Below are 18,510 nucleotides of genomic sequence, written 5' to 3' on the forward strand. Positions count from 1 at the left end.
AATTAAATAAAGATAATTAAATAAAGGTCAAAATACATGGAAATATGGACAAATATGAAACTGATATGGGGAGATTGTAAAGCAGAGGTTTGTGATTCATTTTTTTATATAATAATTAAACTGAGTTGCTAACTGATTGAATATGACAATAGAAGACAATTAATCATGGGTTAAAATATATGAAACATGATACAGAACCTTTAAGATGATGAATAAAGTGAGATGTGTACCATTTGTTATTCTATATAGTAGATTAAAGGAATTGTAATGAACATTGAACAGCAAGGATTGCCATTTATAGACAATTAAGGGTAACCTAATCCAAAATATGGAAAAATGGAGAGGGAACATGAAATATACTTACAATGGGAACTATTTAGATTTAAAGATAGAATCACAAATTGGAGGCGTGTAAGGATGTATAATTATATAAACATAATGATGAGAATAGCTGGGAATTGTAACCAGGTTTACATCTCGGCCAAAAATAGGCTGGGGGTGTGTGTGTTTAAAAATATAATTACTATATATGTACACTTTTTTCTTTTTAAAAAAGGAGGAGGAAGATATATGTTAAAATTAAATATGTATATTGAAAAGGAATTATACATACCATCATCATAAAATGGATCTCACTCAGAAGCTGAAATACACCAAGTAAATGAGATGAAGGGTGTGAAATAGAGGAGAGAGGTAAGGGAAGAAGAGAGGGATAGGACAAAGGGCAGGGGTGGGGAAGAGGAGGAGAGAAAGGAGTGGAAAGGGGAGAGAGGAGAAGGAGAGAGGAAAAGAAGTAGAGAAGAGAAGGAAGACAGAGGGAAGAAAAAGGTAGGAGTGGTGGAGAGAGGGAGAAGAAAGTGGCAGATAAGGTACAATTATGGTGTATGGAGAGCAGAAGAGCCAATAATTATTTTTAGGTGGTAAGGTGGTAATGTGATATAAACATTTAATAACACAATATGATGAAATAGTATACATGTGATTATAGGTTATGAAAATGGAAAAATAAAAAAATCAATAAAAAAAGAATTGCATTTTTTCCAAAGTATCAAGATCTTTTTTATATATATAATGTGGTAACCAAAACTGGTTAACTATCTCTCTGTTAATGCATCCTGGCATTGCTAATTGAAGCATAATATTATCAAGCACCCTGGTTTTTGTTATTGTGTCACTCCCCTTGTTAATTTCACTTGAAGAGACATGGAATTAGAAAGAGAGAGGAGGTCTGTGGGATCCTTATCAAATCTGTGACTAGGATAACAAGTTTTCCAATTTTTTTTGAAGAGAAAAGAACTCCAACAATTTCTGAGAGGAAGAACATTAGCATCTCGATTGAAAAAGGCCAAGTGGGACATGTCCTTTCACATCTTTCTTTTTGAGCTAGTTAATATGTATAAGGTTGCACTTCACTGAAGTGGTTTTTATAGATAGATAGATAGATAGATAGATAGATAGATAGATAGATAGATAGATAGATAGATAGATAGATAGATAGATAGATAGATAGATATAGATAGAGATGATAGATAGATAGATAGATAGATAGATAGATAGATAGATAGATAGATAGATAGATAGATAGATAGATCTCAGAAATCTTTTGATGTCTTCTCAATGACATTTACTAACATATCTCAGTTGTCTTGCCCTAACTAGGATAAAAAGTAATGCTCTCCATCAATGAGAATTTTTCCAAAATGTTCTGCTCCTTTAAAACAATTTCCAAAGCAACTTTTCTTTTATCAAACTTAACAAGAACAGAGAGGAAAATGTGAGAGTTTTTCTGCCCAGTATTATAAGAAACAATATATCTATTTATGTAAATATTCCAAATTATTCCATCCAGATTGGGCAGGAACATATAAAGAGTTCCCAACTTTCTACTCTTTAATTTATTAATGTTCTCTGATATCTAAAAAAAACTTGTTCAGTTATGAATTTGCATGAAGAATTCAAGTGGAAGTCTGATCATCTATTCCTGAGGCAGCACTTAGCACAGATAGGGCGGCAGCTGTGAAATCTTTATCTCCTTTCCTGTATGACACCTTGATAAGGCAATTACAGCATAATAATTACTGTAACAAGTGGCATTACAGGAAATTATTGTCATGCTCCCGTTAAAATAACACATAATCATCAGCAAGTGTATTCTAGAATCCCAATAAGCATCTCCCAAGCCACAGCTAACTCAGGGAGAAGCATTCAGAAGTAGGACAATAATTGACAATGCGCTGAGAAAAGAAATAGAAGACTAACGAGGCCTTTCCTGCGAATGATTAGCTATCCAACAAGGTTAATCCCCTGATGCAAAAGATACAATTAAAATACAAAATTCTTTCTCTCTTCCTCCCTGTCCTCCCCAGTATGGTGCAATGTCTTTTTATCATGTAATAGTGTTGTTTCATGCAATCACATAGTGTTGAGACCAGTTCCTTGAAGATGAGGCAGTGGCTTAGCAATTATAGAAGAACTACCCCATAAATAATAACACTTCCAATGCCATACAGAGGTTGCAGCAGGGGGGCCCTCCCCTACTCAGTATGCAATTACTTAATTTTTCAAGTAGAGATCAGAAATAATGAGTATGGGATAATTGACTGCTAAATAAATCACTCAAAAATATTCCTGCAAACTCAAGTCAAGGCCTCCTTTGTATACAGACTGGATTGACGTGATGTGATTTTCATTCAAGATTATGTCCTTTCCCCCTCCCTCGAAAATAACTGTAATATACAGAATGATGTTTATTTATCTGTATTAGAATAGAATAACAGATTTGGAAGGGACCTTGGAGGTCTTTTAGTCCAACCCCCCGCTTAGGCAGGAAACCCCACACCACTTTAGGCAAATATTTATCCAATCTGTTCTTAAAAACTTCCACTGTTGGAGCATTCGCAAATTCTGGAAGCAAATTGTTCCACTGATTAATTGTTCTAACTGTCAGGAACTTTCTCTTCAGTTCTAAGTTGCTTCTCTCCTTGATTAGTTTCTACCCATTGCTTCTTGTCCAGCCCTCAGGTGCTTTGGAGAATAACTTGACCCACTCTTCTTTGTAGCAGCCCCTGAGATATCGGAACACTGCCATCATGTCTCCCCTATTCCTTCTTTTCATCAAACTAGACATACCCAGTTCCTGTTCCTGAACTGTTCTTTATATGTTTTAGCCTCCAGTCCCCTAATTATGTTTTGTTGTCTTTTGGAGATGGGTCACTTGTCTATCTAGCCTGCCATTACCTGTTCTATGCTCACCCTCCATGGTTTCTTGCAGCTTCTATTTCAGAATAAGCTCACCAGAGATTTTTTTTTTTTAATCCAGAACTGCTGATATTTTGCACTACTGAATTCCACGCCTGGCTTAAACAAAGAGTGAAATCAAACCAAACATAAAGCATAATTATCTAACTCCAAACATTTGTAACTAAGGGAAAGGAGAATAAAAAATGGAGGAACAGGACTACATTGTTTTCCAGAAGCTGAAGAAAAGACTGAGTTGAATGGACTTTTCTTCACTGCCTTGCTTGATGCAGTCCAAATATCATTCTGATGGGATGGGATGTGAAAGGAAGAGGAAGGGGAAGGGGAAGAGAGAGATAATGAAATGAGAATAGCTACAAATGAGGTGGGAGGACAGAGTTCTCCTCCAATTCAGATTGAAATCAACATCAAGTTAGTCACTTCAAAGTTTAAAGCCTTTACTGTCAATTTACGTCATGTATACAACGAAATTGGTTTAGCCTTTACTGGTACAGTCCATACAAGAATACAAAACAACATGAATAATATAAAGAATAATCCTTATACAAGTAGTTAGGGGGAGGGAACTAGTCATACGTTTCCATATGTACATCATATTCTGTGCAACATATAATATTACTATGGTGTATGATCTTATATCATGGTACGTACATATTACACACTACACTGGCATCTGTCACATTAATCTGTTTGTGGTGCTATATTGTGTTTAGCAGTCTGACAGTCCATGGGTAGAAGCTGTTTGTCCAACTGGCTATAATTCTATGTCTTCTGCCCAATGGTAAAAATGAAAAGAGACACTGGCCAGGGTGTGAATCCTCCCCTAAGTATCTTCCTTACTCTACTGACAAAGACCTGGCAATGTCATCCAGTTTCTTGTGCCGAATTGATCACTCTCTAGTGCCTTCCTGTCCATGGCTATTAAACCAGCATACCATATTGTATGTGAGGACACTTTCTATGGTGGACCGATAGGAAGAGGTCATCGGCTTCATACTCCTTTACAACTGCTTTGGAGAAGTAGTTATTTCTGCATCACTCATTCTGCAAAAATAAAAAGCCAACAGATGTAAATCAGAGGTGGACTGTAAGGCTGGGATTCTACTGATTCAGACTGGTTTGGGTGAACCAGTAGCTCCAACGAGCAGTTGAAAGAGGACTGGGTCAGTCTGACGATCAGGTGGGCCCGCCTTTCCCTGCCCTATTCTGACCTATACCTTCTCAGCTGATTCATGCAGCTGAGGGGTTTGCCATGCCATGTGTTGCTCTCCAGCAGTAACACGGAAGATAAGTATTCTTAAAGCATCACACATGCGTGGCTGCAGCACACCACTGGTGTGCTGCACATACTTTAACAACCGGTTTGCCTAAAATGTAAGTGTGCATGCATGCCCATTTTGCATACGCATGCATAGTGTGCATACCTTTTTCACTAGTGCACTACACCTAAAACAAGGCTTTTTTGATGGGGGCAGCTACCTGCACACCTGCGAGGGCAGCAATAGTTATAGAATGGAAGAGGTGCACAACTCAGCTGGACTGTGGAACAGAGACAGCAAGCCTGAAAATACAATATGTAGGACCGGATAGGGTCAGGGTGGGTGAATGGGGCTGGGTCACTGCTTGGGGCTACCAGTTCGGGTGAACTGGTCCAAACCAGCAGCAGCCCATCACTGATGTAAATTTAACACCACCACCCCAAAGCAATACTATGGATTGGTGTGATCTGCTCAAAAATTTAGAAAAAGAACTGTGCATATTTGAAGAAGAATGTGTATAAAAAAGAAGCATACATGACTAGGAGACTGGAGGCTAAAATGTATAAAAAATGGTTGTCTAGTTTAATAAAAGAAGGACTAGGGGAGACATGATAGCAGTGCTCCAATATATCAGGGGCTGCCACAAAGAAGAGGGAGTCAAGCTATTCTGCAAAGCACCTGAGGGCAGAACGAGAAGCAATGGGTTGAAACTAATCAAGAAGAGAAGAGTGGTGTAGGGTTTCCTGCCTGGAGGTGAATGGCAGTTAAGTATAAGAAATTAAATCATGCCTTCAAGGTCCATGGAAAAATTGTCTTCTACATAACCAATTTCTGGTGCCAAAAAAAGGTTGAGAACCAATTTTCTACAACCTAAGCCAAATTGGCTGCAGAAAGAACTCCAGGGATCTAGTTCAACATTGGGGGTTTATTTTCCCTTGAGAAAGAAGAAAAAAATTCATTTCTTATCCAAGAAACATCTTGGATGAGAAACAAAAGTATTAGTCTTCCTCAAGGAAAAAAGAATAGTACAGGCACCTTTTGACAAAACACTTTTGAGACAACTATGACCTGGATGACTTTGAATCTCCATAGACTTTCAAGATGGTACTGATTTATAAGAAGGTATACAGCAGAAAAAAGTGGCAAGGTGAGTTAAGGACCAAATATAGAATATACGACTTGCAATCAAGAGACCCCAGGTTCAAATCCGACAAGAGCCAAGGTGGCGCGACAAGAGCCGAGGTGGCGCAGTGGTTAGAGTGCAGTACTGCAGGCCCCTTCAGCTGACTGCTAGCTGCAGTTTGGCGGTTCAAATCTCACCGGCTCAAGGTTGACTCAGCCTTCCATCCTTCTGAGGTGGGTAAAATGAGGACCCAGACTGTGGGGGCAATATGCTGACTCTGTAAACCACTTAGAGAGGGCTGAAAGCCCTATGAAGCGGTATATGTCTAACTGCTATTGCTATTGCAATTGCTAAATCCCAAAAATGGTATTAAAGAGTTGGGTAGGTCACGATGAGATGATCTGCTTGACATTTTTGGAAGAGGCACCTAAGCATATAAGATGGTCCAAACATGGTGCTTTTCAGATGTGTATACCTGGATCCCTGGAATTTTCCGTGCAGCCAACTTCCATTATGTTGAGGCGATATCTACCTGAGAGTTTCAAAATGCCAAAGCAACTTTTAAAACTCAGAAACATCTATCACAACTTTAAGGAGTCTACTCATCCAACCCTTCCAGATTTTTTCTCTCTCTCTCCCACAATACAAGTTAAGTTGTCAGTGTTGAAAATAGCTGCAACCTACGTTGTCAAAGGGTATTAAAAACACAGCATTTGGATTGGCAAGTCAAAGCTTGCCCCTTGTGAAGTTGAATACATAGTGACATTGCCTCAAATTGTGTTGGAACTGAGTTTTCTAAGAGAGACCACTCGCATCTCTCTCTTGTCAAAATAAACAGGAAAGTGTAAAAGGACAAACTGTCATGTTGAAACTGGAAGCATATAATTCCCTATGTACAAGAGCAAATTGTGTGAACTAAAGTGTATGTCACAAAAAAAAGAGTGGTAGGGGAAAGAGGTAAGCCTTGGGGCATTTTGATGTGGGAACATGTATTAAATAGAAACTGAGGTCATCACCAGAGGCAATAAATATGCTTAGAAGGGACAATGTAGATATTTGAAGGGCAACCTTGAAAACTGGAGTTAACTGACAAGATATGTTTTGTCAGAAAGGGTCTTAGCAAGTAGACAAGGGTGACATCTATAAGAAAAACAGGTCTTCTGGGGTCATCTACAAGGAGTAAAGCAGCATTCACAGGAACAAGCAAAAATAATCCTTAGCATTTGCATAGTCCATTTCAAGTATTCCTAGCAGTTTTATGATTATACAGACATCAGCTTATAACAGGGGTGTCAAACTCACATTGTCACGTTGTCATGTGACATATTGTGACCTTTTCCCCGCTTTGCTAAAATGAGGGCGGGCACAGCCAGTGCATGATGCATCCAGCCCATGGAACACACGTTTGACATGCCTGGCTTATAAATCATTTTCCTCCACCCATTTAGCCCAAACCAAAGCTTAACCTCCATCAACTCAAGCCTGCACGTCTATGTTGAAATAACATTTAAAAGGCTGCAACTTCAGTAATTAAATAATTTGGAGTTGGGCAGGAAGGAATTGCTACAAAGATCAAAGATATAACTTTCCACTTTTTGCAGTGGGCTAGCAGAAAAATAAAGAGCACAGTACAAAACAGCAAATGGGAAGATGCAAACCAATATTGCAATCTCAGAAGAACTGGTGGTACATGAGATTTTGGTTATTTTTAATTTAGATTTTTTTAAAGGATATATATTTTATGGCATTCTGCACCTTAAATGCTTCCTGAACTCTGCCTTGCATAAGACATAAATGAACATATACCATATCAAGAATATCACACTGTTTGATAGAGTCATGTTCTACTTATGTAGTGCTCATAAATCTGCTGTTGGATTATCTTTTCCCAGATTTTCTAGGATATTCTTTGTAATGTCTAAATATGGAAAAGTTCATTTAGGGCAATTAGTATTTCTTAAAGAAAAAAAGGTGGACAATTCCTATGTGAATTAGGCCATTCTTTATCGGTATTCATAAAAAAAAATTACCCTGCACTTTCTCCACCAATTTTCAAATGATTTCAGAATTTGTTTTCAAAATCTCATTCAAAATGGGAATAAGGTAGGAAAAGAAAAACATTGAGCATAGAGAAGAAAATACTTGAGAAACATCACGACAGATGTAGCATAACATTGACTGATTATGAAAATGCTTTGCAGCTCATAATGAAAAATGTGGTGTTTTTTAATGCTAACTTGACTGGTGGAACAGATTAAACCATTGCTTCTTTCACAAACTATTTTTATTTATTTATATTTCACATTTTAACCACCTATCTCCCTTAGATTCTGGATGGTGAGAAACAGGGAGGAGAAAGAGAACTAAAAAGAAATCAATGTTCATGTCTAGATTCTTCTAAGGATTTGCAAAAAATCACTCACCTTAGAATGTAAACAAGTTAAATACTGCTGCTATCTAAAGACTATACTGTTAATTACAGCTACCAGAAGATAAATGGAATGTAAGCTGTTCTCATGACTATTAACATGCAACCATTAACCAGCACTGTGAGATTAGATTGAAGCTGAAACAGACATATAAGCAGAACAGGAAAAACCAGGAATCTTGTCTTAAGGAAGGTAGATAGGGAAGAACCAACTTGGAAACAAAATGTCACTTGAACCAGACAAAGGATGGTCCTCTTGAGTATCAAGATACCAATCTCTATTCAAGACAAGAGCAGCTGCTAGTCTTGGGGCTCAGCAAAGCAAGGGGTGGCATTCCCTTCACTTCTCTACCGGTTCGCAAATGTGAGCATACACACAGGGTCACTTTGCTTCCACCTCCACACATGCACTCAGCCTACTGTGCATGCACTTTTGGCAAAAAAAGGGGGGACCAAAGTGGGTTGCCATAGAGCCAGGGTGGGCAATTTCTACTACTACCAGACTGAACCGGGAGAATACCACCTCTGGATTTGGGAAATAAAAGGACCCTTGAAACCTGCACACTTTTTGAGTTGTGTTTGTATCCAAGGGAGGAACTTACAAGTTGTGATCATGTGAAATCCTCACTTAATAACCTGTGATCCTCTCTTAACAACAATAACCAAGACTGCCAGGATGACTGTTGCAAAGTGGTTCAGTCCCAAGACACTGTGTTTTACAACCTCATTGCTTAAAGGTGGCTATGCCAAGCCCAATTATCATTGTTAATTGAGGATTATCTGTAGAAAACAGAATGTTGAACAGCACAGCCCATCCAGTAACATTCAAGGGTGGTAGAAGAGGCATCTCTATATTCAATAGCTCTGAAAACGTCATCACAATCTTATATATATATATATATATATATATATATATATATATATATATATATATATATATATATATATATATATATATATATATATATATATATATATATATATATATATATATATATATAACTCTGTGTGTGTGTGTATGTGTTTCAGCATAACTCTGGAGCAATTTCAACCAAACTTGGTGCACAGATTTCTTACTCTCTGGAAAGAAATACTGTGGGGGTAAGACACCACTAACACCCCTCAGGGTGTTTGTTCTATTAAGATAAAGCCTGTTGTGCCTTAAAATGACTTATACTGTACTGCCTTAAATGGCTTCTACTGTACAGCACTGTAGCGTCGCCTTGGTAATGGTTTCACAGTACTCCACAAGAGGACTCCCTCTGGTTATGGGGAAAAATCCGACATTAGAAATTGCACCAACACAATTATGCAAGGAGGGTTGGGATAGATAAATACCCACCAGGTTATCAATGGTGGGTAATAAAATATCTGCAAATTAAAACCAAGCTCAGAAACTTATAACCCAATTCACAATATATATTCCGTACAATTGCAACTAATCTGGATACTGCAGCATAAGTTTAGGTGGGTTTAATATATGTTTTAGAAAATTTATGTACGTTTACTCAAGGATCTGCTTAACAATGCTCTTCTGAGTGGGTCATTTAGAAAACCAAAGAATTAAAAGGTTATGTGAATCATCCCATTGCTAAGCTTAACCCTCAAAGTTAATCTTCATAGTCTGCAATCTATAGGCCACAAGTATTCTTAGAAAACACTGGTAAATTGCAGTAAGGATATATTTTCCCACTGTGATTGGTGGTTAGCTAATATTTAGAATGTAATTATTTGCTTCCCTGCTAATGGCATGGGAACCAAGAGAAATGTCAGTGTGTAGGCAGGGACCCAATGATAGGTCATGCTAAAGACTGCAGTGGTAAGAGGTACACACAGGTGTGCATATACAGCTTCTGTGCACATTAAAGATGAAGCAGAGAAAATGTGCCAAAAATAACCATCATCTATTCAATATAATTCTTGCATCTTCTTGGATTTCACTGCTTCTTCAACCAGCAGAAACCTGTCAGCTAATATTCCAAGTCTGATGCAAAATTTTCCTCCCAGAATTTCATTGACTAGACTGACTGGGAAAACTGGTAAACGTAGTCCCAAAATATTTGAATGGCATAAAGATGGAAAAATATGGACAAAGTTGTAATTCCTGGATAGGATATAAAATAATGTGCCAGACCCTTTCAAGACTAACCAAGTTTATTGTGACATTAGCTTTTCTGCCAGACAAGTTACTTTAGCTGCCTTAACCAAAAGGAAGGATAGGAGCACATCTTGCATGCACAGAAACTGATTAGATACTTGATTATCTGCCATCAAATCAGTGACATCTCTACATGGTTTATTTTCTCCATGATGAACTGCTCCTAATGTGGTCTTTCAGATCTTCCAGCACTGTATTCATCAGCATTATAACTGACCCATCCATCTTGCTCCTGATTGTCCTCTTCTCCTCTTTCCTTCCCTCTTTTCCAGAATTAGAACTTTCTCAAGAGCTAGGTCTTGGCATATTGTGATCAAAGTAGGACAATCTGAGCCTGGCCATTCATATAATGAGTGAGAACTCTGATTTGACTTGTTGTAGAATTCAATGGAAAAGAAAAGCCTAGCTGCTGAAGTTGTAGAGAGTGAGGCCCTGGTTCTTCAAGGCATAGACGATGTCCATGGCAGTGACCATCTTCCTCTTGGCATGCTCGGTATAGGTGACGGCATCATGAATCACATTCTCCAGGAAGACTTTCAGGATGCCATAAGATCAGGCCTGAAATATGCTTCATGCCTCCATGACAAGCCAGATGATGAATTGGTGATTTGGTGATACCCTGGATGTTATCACGAAGGAAGGACTTTCCAGGGCCTCTTGGTGTCTCCTTTTCCAAGCCTTTGCCTTCCTTTACCTGACCAGACATGACTGCAATGCCCTCCCTTCCTAGGCAGAATTAATACATCATAAGAATCTAACTACATTTGTTAGATGTTTGTTTTCTTGGACGTCCACAGCAGTGACGTGCAGTGAGGTTCACGGCCGGTGAGACAAGCGGGCACCAGCCACCCCCGAAGCCCCAACATGTCCTGCTTTATGGCCAGAAGGCACACCGGCACTTTAAAGTGCATGCCGTCGTGCCAGCCATACAGCAGGACCCGCTTTATGGCCGGAAGGCACACCAGCACTTTAAAGTGCATGCCGCCAGGCCGGCCATACAGCAGGACATGTCCCGGTCTATGGCGAGGTTGCGGCAGCATGGCTTTAAAAAATAAAAAATAAAGTGCCAGCCCGTATGCCAGCAGAAGTGGGTAAAACACACACACACACACACAAACACACACACAAACACACAATTACTTATAATAATACAAATTACAATTACTTACAAATAATTTTGAATTCCTCCCCCCTCCCTCCGACCCAGGACCCACATACCTTTTCCAGCTGTGTCACAGAGGATTTCAACTCTGCTCTTGTCTGCCATGATGAAAATGTAAAAAATGTAAAAAGAAACAGGCAAGGTCAGGCTGGGTTTGCTGCTGCCAGTGTCCCCAATGGATGACTCTGCTTAACTGTTTAATAAAAGCCTCTTTAAAAAGTGCCCTCTGCAGGAGGAGGCGAGAGAACCACGTGCCTCCTTTGAATAAGGATTTTTTCACCTTTTAACCCTTGCTTAACTCTGTTCAAGTGATCATAAAGATAGACTAAAGGAGGCACGTGATTCTCTCGCCTCCTGCAGTTAAGCACTAAGCAGAGTCATCCACTGTGACTCTGGCAGCAACTACCTCAGCCGTTTTCCTTTTAAAATTGTTTTTCTTTTTCATGCCTCCCCTGCCTCCCCTGACTGGTCCACAGTGTATTTTCAGAAATCTTCTCCAACACCAAATGTTCAAAAATGTTGATACTGTTTCTGTTCTGCTTCTTCAAAGTCCAACTTTTGTTTCCACAGAGTTTCATGAAGAATACCATGTCTTGCATGATTCTGATCTTTATAACTATTGTCAAATCATGGCATTTTAAAGAGCTTACACTTCTGTTCTGTGACTTGTCAGGTATATTGACTATATTGGGTAGTAATGATATAGGAAGATGATCGCATTACAATGGCAAAGGCATCAATTTATAATGTGCAGGAGAAGGCAATTGTAAACCACTTTTCCTTTTTACCAGAAAAAGCACATGGATAGCAAAATGCTTAAACACCATTTTTAAGGGATCAGCTTCTGCCTGATAAGAAAGACCAGTGAACATAAAGCATGAAGTGTGATATGTAGATTTAGGTCCAATAGAAGCTACTCTTTGGGAACTCAAATGAAAAAACTGAGAGGGGTCTGTGTAGCTGTTCCTTCATCCTCAAAGTAACCCACTACCAATTATCATGGCTAGATGCTTCTTTCTGTCTATAGGTAATGCTGGCCCTTCTGGTTTATGAGGACATGTATCTTATTGGATGACTTTAGAAAGATCTAAAGGACATGTCAAAAGCTCTTTCTTGCTGAATCCCCTTTGTTTTGATTGGATGGTGGAATAATATAATATAACACAGACTTAAGCCACAGAGCCAACATGACACATTCTATCAGACTGACACCCAAAATCATACATTCTGTAGGGCAGCTTTGAGAGCTCATTGCCATAAGCAAATTGAACAAGTCTGCTATTAAAACAAGAGAGAGATGGAGCCAGCCTTCCTACCCAAACTGCTTCAAGTCCATTACAGCAGGTGGAGATTGGGGAGGGGGAGAACATGCAAGAATTTAAACTTTGCTATAAATAGGGCTTGCATTTGATGCATAGCAGTAGCTGGAATTTTCATCATAGTTTCATTGGCTTGGCTACATTAAACTCTTTATTGGAGCTTTACGTTCTTGGATATCTATTTGTATCTATTTCTAATCTACCCTGTTTCCCTAAAAATAAGACCTCCCCGGATAATAAGCCCAATTGGGGTTTTGAGCACATGTACTAAAATAAGCCCTCCACTGAAAATAAGCCCTCTCCGAAAATATTGCAACACAGCAGCAGCCATGAGGTGACCATGCTCACCACCTCCTGCACTTCAGAAATAATAAGATTTCCACAAAAATAAGGCCAAGTGCTTATTTCAGGGGTCAAAAGAAAATAAGACAGTGTCTTATTTTTGGGAAAACATGGTAGCATTGTAGTCTTCAGAGAGGCAACACATGGTAGCAAAGTAGTCTTCAGAGAGGCAACACTTTTATTAAGGCAATATAGGTTACTGCAAATTACTGCAAAGCTTAAGATTTCCAAGCTAGTAAGCAGTACTACAGTACTAGAGCTCTTTTTTGCTATGCTGTATGATTACATGCTTTGGCCTACAGAACCAGTGGTTCTCGGATGAATATCGCCCTTCCTTCTTCCAGGTGACTCCACTACCCAATTCCCTTTACCTAATGGATTTTTAGAAAGTAATAACTGATGATTATACAGGTGACAGTTTTAGCATTGCTGCTCCCTTCCAATATAACCCCATATTACCTATAATAATAGCTGAAATTCTACCTCAGAACAATAATGAACAATAATGGCTGAATTTCTACCTAAGAAAATTGGATATCCACATAGGACAACAAACGTCTTCTAATCATAAGAAGTATTGAATCGTTCTAAACAGAGCCATAGAGACTTAGTAGCACATTATTTTTCCCTTCTCTGCTGTTTAAACTAATTAACTATTGCAAATTTAAGTTCCTTCACACATTTAAGAAACCAGCTGTCTTCTTCTCCATTGCTTCATAGGTGAAGCTCATGTTCTAGTACCAGGGTGCCAAACTCAAGACATGGGAGCCAGGTGCTTAGATCTGACCTGTGGGCCCCCTGGAAACAGTGAAGGACTTGGCCACAGTGCCTCTGCCAGCCGAAACACAGCCCAGAAGCCCATATTTGCTGGCAGAGCACTTGGGCTACCACAGGCTCCCTGGACATGAGTGACATTGAGCTGGCCATGCCCACTATGCCCCCCCCCCCGAGGTCAAACACAATCCTGACACAGCCCTCAATGAAATTGAGTTTGAAAATTTCCTGTTCTAGTAAGTTCAACCTGCATTTGTGGAAAATTTGTGTTTTCCGTGAGCCCTGCTTTCAATGCTTGCATTTCGCTCAGCGCCCAAATTCTCATTTCCTTCTTGCGAAAGGTCTTTGAATGCAGTTTTGCTACATTAAGCTCTGGATTTGCTGGGATCACACATTTCAGAAGGAATGCTGATCTGTCTCCATAGTTAGCAGAAGCTTTGGAGACTCCTGGGTTATTAGTTTCAGAAATCTACTTTCTCTTTACAACTGCAAATTGGGAGAGCTATTATGTACTAGAAGTACATAATAAATAATAATCATGAATCATAATCTTGTTGGCAAAAGGATATTGGAAATGTTTTTGGTTTTTTTGGGGGGGGGGAGGAAAGCTATTTGTTGATTCACTTGGAGAGGCAAAAAGTGTAAAAATAGATATATTGAAGTAGAGAAGATTAGTACTGATTGGTTAATTTTCCAATAGCTCAATTCCTGATTAGTTCAGATAAATTGAATAAGATTTGACCTCCAGATGTCCAAGAATGCAGTTAATAATACAACATTTATGATCTAGCAATAGCAATAGCAGTTAGACTTATATACCACTTCATAGGGCTTTCAGCCCTCTCTAACCGGTTTACAGAGTCAGCATATTGCCCGCAACAACAATCCGGGTCCTCATTTTACCCACCTCAGAAGGATGGAAGGCTGAGTCAACGCTGAGCCGGTGAGATTTGAACCGCCGAACTGCAGAACTGCAGAACTGCAGTCAGCTGAAGTAGCCCGCAGTGCTGCATTTAACCACTGTGCCACCTCGGCTCGGTATAGTGAAGACAGCATAGGGCCTTGATGGTGAACCTATGGTATGCAGAGGGCACGTGCATTATAGCCAGCTGCTCTGCTGGTTTCTGGCATGCACATGTGTGCCAGCCAGCTGACCTTCATGCACAGGGAGTGCCAAAATCCCAAAGACCAGTTGGCTGATGCACATGTGTGCACATGCATACACTAGCCAGCTGGACTTTGGGTTTCCGGTGCATGCGCATGCATTCCAGCTTGGGCACTCGGTGCCAAAAAAGTTCACCACCACTGGCATAAGGAATAATGTTTTGTTGTGGAGTTCACTCAGAATTATTTACAATTTATTTGTTATCATTTATTTATTAAACAAATTTATATGGCTACCAAAGTCACACATATGCGATTCTAGGTAGCTTACAAAATTGAAAAAATCTATTTACTTTTCTCTTGCTGTTTAAATAAATAAAATCTGTCCTCTTCCCTAATTCATGTCTGCCTGATCTGAAAAAAATATATTTCTATTTCTTCTACTGCAACTTTCTTCTGGTTGTTTGAATCATGATAGCGTGTAAGCCATCAATATTTGTATAATTTCTTTAGGGTGCTGGATGCGTGAATCAAATAATATCAACAATGATGCAAGCTGACCACAGTGCTGATAACAAAAAATGGACAGAGCCGTCAGCTCATCATCAAGAGAAGAGAAGACAAGAAGCAATGGATGGAAACTGAACAAAGAGAGAAGCAACATAGACTTAAGGAGAAATTTCCTGACAGTGAGAACAATTAATCAATGGAATGACTTGCCTTGAGAAGCTCAAGGCAAGTGCTCCAACACTAAAGTTTTAGTGCTCCAACACTAAAGTTTTTTAAAAGACTGGACGACATTTGTCTAAAATAGTATAGAGCAGGAATGTCAAATTCAAGGACCAGGACCAGATCTGGCCCACAGGGTGGTTAGATCGGGCTGTTGGGGCTGCCCTGGAAGCAGTGAAGGACTGGCCCATGTTGCCTCTGCCAGCACAAACGAAGCTAGGGAGGGCTACGTGCTGCCCTCCTGAACATCGTTTTCACTGGCAGAGGGTTGAGGAGGCCATCACAGTCAAAAACAGAGCTTAGGAGAGCTGCAGGAGGCCCTCCCTAGCTTCGTTTTTGCTGGCAGAGGGTCGCAGGAGGCCATTACAGCCGAAAACAGAGCTTGGGAGCCCATTTTCGCTGGCAAAGCACTCAGGCTACCACAGGCACACACACACACCCCGACATACACACCCTAGCCACACACCCCAACTGCCAATATCAAACACAACCCTGATGCAGCCCTCAATGAAATTGAGTTTGACACCCCTGGTATAGAGTCTCCTGCTTGAGCAGGGGGTTGGACTAGAAGACCTCCAAGCTCCCTTCCAATTCTGTTGTTCTGTATTCTGTTAGAGGCTCAACTTGACACTTTGGGCCACATTCAACAGACACCCAGAAGGATTAATTAAACCCAGTAAATATTTCCTTTTAGGCAATTTTCTCAGCCCATGCATTTAAGTTTCTTTTCCGATCCTTGGTGAAGCAGAGAAAACTCACAAAGAAGCCAAAATCCATAACAGGGAGAAATCTGCTGAATTGAGGCCAAGACATCAACAGCTACTACTGACAGAATAAAAGCTGGGCAGATGTTTTATTTATAGAGTTGTGGACTAAAGCAATGAGGCTAAATTACTGAACTTTTAGAGAAGTTATAAAACCAGAGATAAAAAAATTGCTCTCAGCAATTACATGCAGTTATGCATGGTTATTAAAATTTCACTGTACAGAGGCTGGAAATGCCCAATTGCAATATGCTGGATTAAAAAAAAAAGTTTCCAAGGCAACAGCAACATCTTCAGACAGCAAGATGACATCCCTGACAGTTATATCAAGCTCTGACCCATTCTACTTATTATACCTGGCAAGTTCTGAAGAGCAGAGGAAAAATGCTTTGTCTGGATGACATTTATATACCAATTCTCCCAAAACCAATGCCCTGTTTAGGAGATGCAACAAGGAGCAATTATATTTGACTAACATACCAATATGCTTTCCACATCAAAATTGACAGAGACGACTGATAGAATAATTGTTTTCTTTTTCAAAATTCAAAACTTTTCAAAATCTCACTAACTTAAGCTAAAAAAATATATATCAGAAAATTCATCTTTTCCCACAAATTAAAAATACCTTTTGAACAGACCTCTCAGATGGATTTCAGATTCACTCACAGTTCCAGAACTAGACTCTTAGTTTCTAGTCTAAAATGGTATTAAGTAGTAATAAAATACAGATTTTAAAATGAATTCTTTAAAAAATTAAAACATTTTTTTTTAAATTCCCTTTCAAAGTTTTGGGGCATCATCCCAGACAAATTAATTAGAAAAACACTATATTGAAATAAAGACCCAATGATATAAAAACACTATATGGATATAAAGTAAAGGTAAAGGTTCCCCTCGCATGTGCTAGTCATTCCTGACTCTAGGGGGCACTTCTTATCTCTGTTTCAAAGCCGAAGAGCCAGCGCTGTCCGAAGATGTTTCCGTGGTCATGTGGCCAGCATGACTAAACACTGAAGGGGCACGGAATGCTGTTACCTTCCCACCGAAGGTGGTTCCTATTTTTCTACTTATATTTTTACATGCTTTTGAACTGTTAGGTTGGCAGAGGCTGGGACAAGTAACAGGAGCTCACTCCGTTACCAGCGCTAGGGATATGAACCACCGAACTGACAACCTTTCTGATTAACAAGCTCAGCTTCTTAGCCAATGAGCCACCATGTCCCTACTAAAAAATGGTATTAAGTATTAATAAAAACACAGCTTTTAAAATGAATTCTTTAAAAACATTAAAACTTTTTTAAAAATTCCCTTTCAAAGTTTTGGGGCATCATCCCAGACAAATTAATTAGAAAAACACTATATTGAAATAAAGACCCAATGATATGGGTATAAAATATGGGAATAAAAACCCCACTGCTGATTCCTACCTTGCCACAATTAGTTCAAAGCACTGACCTGCCCATTTGTATCACCTTCCCCATAAGGATATAACCATGTGCCGGGGGGGGGATGCAGCTGTTTTGCATAAGCCCCCCAAAAGGGATTTTTCTATTGACAATCAGCCTTATGGGGATATTGTCTGGGGAAATTTCACAACATTACATCTTTCTGAAAGAATGCTGTGAAATCTTCCAGGTCTTTAGCCTCAGAGGGAAAACAGCTGTCAGGCTGGATTTCTCTTAGATGGTCATCCTGCAAAGATGTTATTCCCCAGTGTTATTCCAGGTTTCCTTATTTCAGGTCAAATGAAGATGTAGGAGATGGGGAGGAAGAGAAGCCTAGATTGGACCCGACTTTGACAGACTGCCCCTTGAATCGCTGTCTACACCTATTGGAATCTCCATGGCAAAAGTTCTCTTGTTTATCAATGATGGAGATATTTTATCATGAAAAGATATTAGTAGCTCAGGGTTGAGCTGTGGGGTCCCTAGGACTCTCTAAGATGGATTGCTTTCTTGTAGATGTTTCATTACCCAACCAGGTAGCATAATCCATGCTAGAATGGAATGGGGTTTTCTCTCTTATTATATACAAATAACTTACCCTGTCAGTGTTAGTAGGAGTGCTCTTGGTGGTTCCTTGATTAA

General features: G+C 39.4%; 1 pseudogene; it reads right to left on the reverse strand.

Annotated features, from left to right (window-relative positions):
• Positions 1 to 10,628: 10,628 nt before the first annotated feature.
• LOC116520494 lies at positions 10,629 to 10,932 on the reverse strand (annotated as a pseudogene).
• Between the last annotated feature and the right edge of the window lie 7,578 nt (positions 10,933 to 18,510).

The sequence above is a fragment of the Thamnophis elegans genome, chromosome Z (genome assembly GCF_009769535.1).
Source record: "Thamnophis elegans isolate rThaEle1 chromosome Z, rThaEle1.pri, whole genome shotgun sequence".
In the NCBI taxonomy this organism is placed as follows: Eukaryota; Metazoa; Chordata; class Lepidosauria; order Squamata; family Colubridae; genus Thamnophis; species Thamnophis elegans.